The sequence below is a fragment of the Arachis ipaensis genome, chromosome B02, assembly GCF_000816755.2.
Source record: "Arachis ipaensis cultivar K30076 chromosome B02, Araip1.1, whole genome shotgun sequence".
NCBI lineage: Eukaryota > Viridiplantae > Streptophyta > Magnoliopsida > Fabales > Fabaceae > Arachis > Arachis ipaensis.
Window position 1 is genome coordinate 16825746 of NC_029786.2, and position 9658 is coordinate 16835403.

The 9658-nt window shown below is 37.3% G+C and overlaps 1 long non-coding RNA gene across 1 annotated transcript in view; it reads left to right on the top strand.

Annotated features, from left to right (window-relative positions):
- LOC110267512 overlaps positions 8755-9658 on the top strand; it is a 13730-nt gene continuing 12826 nt past the window's right edge. The window contains exon 1 of the long non-coding RNA XR_002355237.1: positions 8755-8992. This is a non-coding gene — a long non-coding RNA (uncharacterized LOC110267512). The remainder of the gene's footprint in view (positions 8993-9658) is intronic.

Genomic DNA, 9658 nt, shown 5'->3' on the forward strand with positions numbered 1-9658 from the left:
GCCTCCCAACACCAAACTTAGAAGTTAAGTGTAGGGGCTCTGTTTGACTCTGTATTGAGAGAAGCTTTTCATGCTTCCTCTCCATGGTTACAGAAGAAGATCCTGGAGCCTTAAACACAAGGTAGTCCTCATTCAATTGAAGGACTAGCTCTCATCTGTCCACATCAATCACAGCTCTTGCTGTGGCTAGGAAGGGTCTTCCAAGGATGATGGATTCATCCTCATCCTTTCCAGTGTCTAGGATTATGAAATCTGCAGGGATGTAATAGTCTTCAACCTTCACTAAGACATCCTCTACAAGTCCATAAGCCTATTTTCTTGAATTGTCTGCCATCTCTAGTGAGAGTTTAGCAGCTTGTACCTCAAAAATCCCTAGTTTCTCCATTACAGAGAGGGGCATGAGGTTTATACTTGAACCAAGGTCACACAGAGCCTTTTTCAAAGGTCATGGTGCCTATGGTACAAGGTATTAAGAACTTTCCAAGATCCTATTTCTTCTGAGGTAATTTCAGTTGAAACAGATCATTTAGTTCATTGATGAGCAATGGAGGTTCATCCTCCCAAGTCTCATTACCAAATAACTTGGCATTTAGCTTCATGATTACTCCTAGATATTGAGCAACTTGCTCTTCAACAATGTTTTCATCCTCTTCAGAGGAAGAATACTCATCAGAGCTCATGAATGGCAACAGTAAGTTCAGTGGAATCTCTATGGTCTTTATATGAGCCTCAGATTCCTTTGGTTCCTCATTAGGGAACTCCTTGGAGGCCAGTGGATGTCCATTGAGGTCTTCCTTACTGTAAATCACTGTCTTTCCTTCCTCCATGCATTTGGCCATGTGGGACGTGTTTATGGCCTTGCACTCTCTCTTTGGATTCTCTTCTGTATTGCTTGGGAGAGTACTGGGAGGGAGTTCAGTAACTCTTTTACTCAGCTGACCCACTTGTGCCTTCAAATTTCTAATGGAGGACCTTGCTTCAGTCATGAAATTGAGCGTGGTCTTAGATAGATCAGAGACTACAGTTGCTAAGTCAGAGTGGCTCTACTTAGAATTCTCTGTCTGTTGCTGAGAAGATGATGGAAAAGGTTTGCTATTGCCAAACCTGTTTCTTCCACCATTATTATTGAAGCCTTGATTAGCCTTTTGTTGATCCTTCCATGAGAGATTAGGATGATTCCTCTATGAAGGATTGTAAGTGTTTCCATAGGAGTCTCCCATGTAATTCACCTCTTCCATTCCAGGATTCTCAGGGTCATAAGCTTCTTCTTTAGAGGAAGCTTCCTTAGTACTGCCTGATGTAGCTTGCATTCCAGACAGACTCTAAGAAATCATATTGACTTGCTGAGTCAATATTTTATTCTGAGCCAATATGGCATCCAGAGTATCAATTTCAAGAACTCCTTTTTTCTAAGTTGTCCCATTATTCATAGGATTTCTTTCCTGACTCTGCTGTTCTTCTTTGAGTTGATCCATAGATTCTTGCAGCTTGTTGATAGATACTTCTAAGCGGGACCAATAGTCAAATTGGGGAATTTCTGGGAGGAGCTCATGCGCCCTCCTCTTGGTGAGGTTGTCTTAAACTTGAGGTCCATCCATCACCCTTTTGGTGATTGGGTGTTCGACTGGGATATACTCATCAACACCTATTTGTACTCCCACATCTTTACATAACAGACTGATCAAGCTTGGGTAGGCTAATTTGGCTTCAGTGGATTCCTTGTTTGCAATTGTGTAAATTTCACAAGGAATTAATTGATGGACCTCTACTTCTTTTCCCAACATAATACAGTGGATCATTACTGCTCTTTTGACAGTGGCTTCAGAACGGTTACTGGTGGGAAGTATGGATCGCCCAATGAAATCCAGCCAGCCCCTAGCAACTGGCTTGAGGTCTCCTCTCTTTACTTGGTTTGGGATACCTTTTGAATTAGTTATCCACTTGGTTCCAGGGAGGCATATGTCCTCTAGAACTTGATCCAACTTTTTATCTTTAGCCATTCTCCTGTTAAAGGATTCTGGATCATCCTGCAGTTGAGGAAGTTTGAGGACTTCTCTCACTTTGTCAAGATAGAAGTAAATAATCCTGCCTCTGACCATGGTTCGAAAAGTGTGGAAGGCAGTTCCCTCCATTCTTTGCTTATCTGTCAGCCACAGATTAGCATAAAATTACTGGACCATGTTTCTTCCCACATTCATATCAGGATTAGCTAGGATTTCCCAGCCTCTATTTCGAATCTGCTCTTGGATCTCCGGATATTCGTCTTCTTTCAGATCGAACTTGACTTCCGAGATCACTGATCTTCTGCACATTATTTTGAAGTAATGATCTGCATGTTCTTTGGTGCAGAACCTCTCATGCATCCATTGTGGTTTTAGATTGTTTTCTTTCTTGCCTCTTGGAGTGGTTTGTTTTCCTTTAGGGGCCATGATCTTGGTCAGTGATCATGGAAAATCACACCAAACTTAGAGATTTTCTTGTCCTCAAGCAAAAGCAAGGAAAGAAGATGAGTAGATGGAGAGAGTGATTTGAATGATGGAGGAGGGGTGATGGCCGAATGCATAAATAGAAGGGAGGGAGGGTATGGTTTTGAAATTTTAGAAAAAGATATGATTGATGCAAGATAAACAGGCTCTCCCCTAGCTGTTCTGGCGTTAAACGCCCATCTGGTGGCCATTTTGGGCGTTAAACGCCAGAAATCCTTCTTCACTGGGCGTTTTTCTAAACGCCCAGAATGCTGCCAATTCTGGCATTAAATGCCCAAAATGCTGCCCATTCTGGCGTTTAACACCCAGAATGGTAGCCATTCTGGTGTTTAACGCCCAGTTTGCCTCTTTACTGGCGTTTTGACGCTAGTGAGCTCCTTTCCTCTGTGATTTCTCTGTTTTATGTCTTGAACCTCCATTTTCCTGACCTTTTCACTGAAAATATATTAATTAACAAGGAAAACAAAATTAAAAATACTTATCTAACTGTTACAAACATCTAATTATTGATAATGGCTGGGTTGCCTCCCAGCAAGCGCTTCTTTACTGTTTTTAGCTGGACTTTTACTAAGCTTTTAACTTAGTCTCAGCTTTGAGCATTCTTGCTCAACATTGCCTTCAAGATAATGTTTGATTCTTTGTCCATTAACAATGAACTTTTTGTCAGAATCAATATCTTGAAGCTCTACATAACCATATGGTGACACACTTGTAATCGCATATGGTCCTCTCCACCGGGATTTCAATTTCCCAGGGAACAATCTGAGCCTGGAGTTAAACAGCAGGACCTTCTGTCCTACCTCAAAGACTCTAGATGACAGCCTTTTGTCATGCCATCTTTTTCTTTCTCTTTATAAATTTTAGCATTTTCGAAAGCATTGAGTCTGAATTCCTTCAGCTCATTCAACTAGAGTAATCTTTTCTCTCTAGCCACCTTAGCATCAAGGTTTAGGAACCTAGTTACCCAGTAGGCTTTGTGTTCTAGCTTCTCTTAGTTTACTTTTTAGAGTCCTTTCAGGTTCCAGATCAGCTTTAACAAGAATATTCTTATCCTTGCTCCTGCTCATATGAAAAAGAAGAGAACAGAGAAAAAGAGAAATCCTCTATGTCACAGTATAGAGATTCCTAATCTGAGCAACAAGATGAACCATCAGTTGTCCAAACTCGAACAATCCCCGGCAACGGCGCCAAAAACTTGGTGCATGAAATTGTGATTTAAAATCTTGGTATGGCGAAATAGTGATCTCAACTCTTCTTCAGATGAAGAGATCCACCAGCAGAGTTGTCCAATGACATCTTGGACAATTCAGACAGACCATCATAGAATATGCATATGATGCTCCATTCTGAAAGCATGCCAGAAGGACACCTTCTGATCAATTGCTTGTATCTTTTCCAAGCTTCATAGAGGGATTCACCTTTCTTTTGTCTGAAGGTCTGGACTACCACTCTAAGCTTACTCAATTTTTGAGGTAGAAAGAACTTTGCCAAGAAGGCATTGACCAGCTTTTCTCAAGAGTTCAGGCTTTCTTTAGGTTGTGAGTCCAACCATGTCCTAGCTCTGTCTCTTACAGTAAAAGGGAAAATCATAAGTCTGTAGACCTCAGGATTAACCCCATTGGTCTTAACAGTGTCACAGATTTGCAAGAATTCAGCTAGAAACTGTTGAGGATCTTCCAATGGAAGTCCATGAAACTTACAATTCTGCTGCATTAGAGAAACTAATTGAGGCTTAAGCTCAAAGTTGTTTGCTCCTATTGCAGGAATTGAGATGCTTCTTCCACAGAAGTCAGAAGAGGGTGCAATAAAGTCACCAAGCATCTTCCTTTCATCCCACCATTGTTGTTGGGTTCGGCCATCTCTTCTTCTTTTTCAAAAAAGTCTGTCAGGTCCTCTCCAGAGTGTTGTGCTTTAGCTTCTCTTAGCTTCCTCTTTAGAGTCCTTTCAGGTTCCGGATCAGCTTCAACAAGAATGTTCTTATCCTTGCTCCTGCTCATATGAAAAAGAAGAAAACAGAGAAGAAGAGAAATCCTCTATGTCACAGTATAGAGATTCCTTTATGTGAGTAGAAAAAGAGAAGAGTAGAGGAATGAGATCAGAAGAGAAAAATTCAAACACAGAGAGAAAGAGAGAGAAGGTTCGAATTTTTAAGAAGAAGAGAAGTGTTAGTAAATAAATAAATAAATAGAAAGGGAGGAGAGAGAGAGAATTCGAATTTAAATTAAAATAAAAGGAAAATATTTTTGTTTTATTTTAATTATTGGTTAGTATTCGAAAATTAAAAAGGAAAATAAAATAAAATTTGAAAAAGATAAGAAATAGTAATTAATTTATTTAGTTTTCAAATTTTAGAGAAAAGATATGATTGAAATAGAAAACTTTTTAAAATCAAATAAAAAGTCAAGTAGTTAATTGAAAAAGATTTGAAAATCAAATTTGAAAAGATAAGAAGTTAGAAAAGACTTTGAAATCAAATTTTGAAAAAGATATGATTGAAAATCATTTTGAAAAAGATTTGAAAAGAAAATTAAAAAGATTTGATTTTGAAAATTAAAGTTGATTACTTGACTAATAAGAAACTAAAAGATATGATTTTTAAAATTTAAAGATTGATCCTTTCTTAATAGGCAAGTAACAACTTGAAATTTTTGAATCAAAATATTAAATGTTAGTGATAAATTCGAAAATATGAAATAAAAAGTAAGAAAAAGATTTTTGAAAATCAATTTTAAAATTTTCAAAAATTATGAAAGAAAAATGAAAAAGATTTGATTTTTGAAAAAGTTTTGAAAAGATAGGATTTTTAAATTGAAAATTTTGACTTGACTAATAAGAAACGACTAAATTTTAAAACTTTTTGACTAAATCAATTCAAAATTTTCGAAATTTATGAGCAAATAAAGGGAAAGATATATTTTTTATTTTTGAATTTTAATGAGGAGAGAGAAAAACACAAAAATGACACAAGACATAAAAATTATGAATCAAAACAAGAAAAATATGCAAGAACACTTTGATGTCAAGATGAACACCAAGAACACTTTGAAGATCAAGATGAACACCAAGAACTTATTTTTGAAAATTTTTAAGAAAAGAAAAACATGCAAGAGACCAAACTTAAAAATTTTTAAACTTTAGACAATAAGAATTCAAAAATGCATATGAAAAACAATAAAAGACACAAAACAAGAAAGACATAAGATCAAACAAAGACAATCATCAAGAACAACTTGAAGATCATGAAGAACACCATGCATGAGTTTTTCAAAAATTTTAAAGAAAGATGAAAAAGATGCAATTGACACCAAACTTAAAATTTGACACTAGACTCAAACAAGAAACATATAATATTTTGGTTTTTATGATTTTAAAATTTTTTTTGTATTTTTCGAAAATTATTTTAGAAAAAGAAAATAAAAAAGATGCAAAATTCTTAATAAGAATTCCAGGAATCATGCAATGTTAGTCTAAAGCTTCAGTCTAAAAAGATTAGACATGGCTAGCCAAGTTTCAGCAGACATTACATACAACAGCCAAATTGATGGGAATCAACTAGCTCTTGTGATGATGAAAGTATCATCTGAAACTCTAGAATTCGTTCTTAAAAATTCTGAAGAATAAAATAAAGTTACCTAATCTAAGCAACAAGATGAACCGTCAGTTGTCCAAACTCAAACAATCCCCGGCAACGGCGCCAAAAACTTGGTGCACAAAATTGTGATCTCTGAAACGGCTCCAACAACTTGGTACGCACGATCGTAATCTCAACTCTTTTTGACAACTCCGCACAACTAACCAGCAAGTGCACTGGGTCGTCCAAGTAATACCTTACGTGAGTAAGGGTCGATCCCACGGAGATTGTCGGCTTGAAGCAAGCTATGGTCATCTTGTAAATCTCAGTCAGGTGGATTAAAATGGTTATGGGATTTTAGTGATTAAAATATAAATAAAATATAAATTAAGATAGAAATACTTATGTAATTCATTGGTGAGAATTTCAGATAAGTGTATAGAGATGCTTTGTTGCTTCTGAACCTCTGCTTTCCTATTGTCTTCTTCCAACCATGCGTTACCTCCTTCCATGGCAAGCTGTATGATCCTCTCGGATGAAAACAAATCCATCTGCGATGTCACCGCAGGGCTAATCATCTGTCGGTTCCCGCTAGCGTCGGAATAGGACCATTGTTCTTTTGCGCACTGTCACTTGCGCCCCACATTCGCAGGTTTGAAGCTCGTCACAGTCATCCCTTCCCAGATCCTACTCGGAATACCACATACAAGGTTTAGACTTTCCGGATCCCGGATCCTACTTGGAATACCACGGACAAGGTTTAGACTTTCCGGACTCCAGGAATGGCTACCAATAATTCTAGCCTATACCACGAAGGTTCTAATCTTAGATTAGAAACCCAAGAGAGTATACTCCAGCTGTCGTCCAATGACTACGTTGAACATCATGTAGATCGCTTTGTGGTTGTCAGGCACGCGACCTTGGCTAAGCGAGTAACGAAGATTGGGTGATTGTCACGGGTCACCCCTTCATTCTGACTTAACTGAATTAAGTACGAGAGTATATCTTGGAGAAGAAGTAGGCGTGAATTGAATAGAAAAATAGTAGTAATTGCATTAATTCATGAAGAACAGCAGAGCTCCACACCTTAATCTATGGGTGTAGAAACTCCACCGTAGAAAATACATAAGTGAAAGGTCTAGGCATGGCCGTGAGGCCAGCCTCCATGGTCTATGATGGCATAAAATTAACAAAAGACTAACCAAAGACTAAAGGTCTAAGGACTAAACGTCCAAAGATGGTCAAAAAGTCATAAAATAAACCTCTAAAAGTAGTTTTTATACTAAACTAGTAACTAGGGTTTACAGAAAATGAGTAACTAAGTGCAAATAGTGCAGAAATCCACTTCCAGGGCCCACTTGGTGTGTGCTTGGGCTGAGCATTGAAGCTTTTTCGTGCTTAGGCTGTTCCTGGAGTTAAACGCCAGCTTTGGTGCCAGTTTGGGCATTTAACTCCAATTCTGGTGCCAGTTTGGGCGTTTTACGCCAGAATTTTTAGGCTGACTTTGAAAGCCAGTTTGAGCCATCAAATCTCGGACAAAGTATGAACTATTATATATTTCTAGAAAGCCCAGGATGTCTACTTTCCAACGCAATTGAGAGCGCGCCAATTGGGCTTCTGTAGCTCCAGAAAATTGACTTCGAGTGCAGAGAGGTCAGAATCCAACAGCATCTGCAGTCCTTTTTCAACCTCTGAATCAGATTTTTGCTCAGGTCCCTCAATTTTAGCCAGAAAATACTTGAAATCACAGAAAAATACACAAACTCATAGTAAAGTCTAGAAATGTAAATTTTGTATAATTATTAATAAAAACATAGTAAAAACTAACTAAAACATACTAAAAACTATGTAAAAATAATACCAAAAAGGGTATAAATTATCCGCTCATCACATACCTTCAAAGAAAAATATAGGCCTTGATAATTTCATAGTCTATCATATAAAATGCTTAATTAAGCTTTGTTTTTATCATATGTTTTATGCAAATGTAACAGCATACGAATGCTTTCCGTTTTTCTTTATCCGTTTTTCATATCATCGAATGCTTTGTTCTTATATTTATATTTCTTCTCATCAGTTTATGAAGGGAAAAAGTCCTTTTACAAAGAAAAAGACATTGCTATTCCGGTAAATGTGTTAGATCATTTTTCATTTGCAGATTTTTCCCTCACGTGTTCCTTCTTCTCCGCGAAATTTGAGGATCTGCACTGTTCTCCATTTCGAATTTGTAGTTGATCTCTGTCTCTCCTCTGCCATCGTCATGCCTCTGTCTTCTATGTTAGCAGGTTATGCCTCTTATTCCTTTCTCGTTTATTTTTTTATATTGAGGGTTTTACGCATTTTGATGGCTTGTAGTGATTTATGACCGAGTTCCACTTCTCTATTTCAGGTTCAATCTTTCTTTCCAAGAAAGCATTGATGACAATGATGATTCTGATGAAGGGAAAGATGAAGACGGAAGGGCCTGTTTTTCTGAAATAGAAAGAAGTGCTGGTTTTTTAGACAAGGAACTTGCTGCTAGTGGCTTTACTAAATTTAAAAAACAATACTTAATTGTTGCTAATGGCTTTACTAAATTATATTATTTAAGCAAAATCACCAAAATTAATTAATTCATCCATCAATTATAAGATAATTTTGATGATAATTGTGATTTGTGCTATTAGATTGATTCTTTGGACACTTTGGCTCTACTCGGTGACCGTGATCGCTTTGCTGCTTCTGTTGAATGGATTGGTAAAAATATTCGCTTTGATATTGTGAGTGAATGGCTAAGCAACTGAATTTCAAGTTTCTGTACTCAATTTGGAGTTAAGGATGAATTTAATTACTTTTTGGTCGGTTACAGAACAAAATTGTTTCTTTGTTTGAGACGACAATTAGAGTTCTTGGAGAATTGCTTTCGGCTCATCTTATAGCCAATGATTACGCTACGGTATCTGTTATATACATTATTATATACCTGCATTTTTGTATTTTGATAATAGTCTAGTGATTTTAACATTTGAGCACAGGTGAAAATGAAGTTGATGAGCGGATAATTTATACGCTTTTTGACATTATTTTCAGTATGTTTTTAGTAGGATCTAGTTACTTTTAGGGATATTTTCATTAGTTTTTATGTTAAATTCACATTTCTGGACTTTACTATGAGTTTGTGTGTTTTTCTGTGATTTCAGGTATTTTCTGGCTGAAATTGAGGGACTTGAGCAGAAATCAGATTCAGAGGTTGAAGAAGGATTGCTGATGCTGTTGGATTCTGACCTCCCTGCACTCAAAGTGGATTTTCTGGAGCTACAGAACTCGAAATGGCGCGCTTCCAATTGCGTTGGAAATTAGACATCCAGGGCTTTCTAGAAATGTATAATAGTCCATACTTTGCCCAAGTTTAGACGACGCAAACTGGCGTTCAACGCCAGCTCTCTGCCTAATTCTGGCGTCCAGCGCCAGAAACAAGCTGCAAAGTGGAGTTCAACGCCCAAACTGGCACAAAAGCTGGCGTTCAACTCCACAAATAGCCTCTGCACGTGGAAATTTAAAGCTCAGCCGAAGCACACACCAAGTGGGCCCCGAAAGTGGATTTATGCATCAATTACTTACT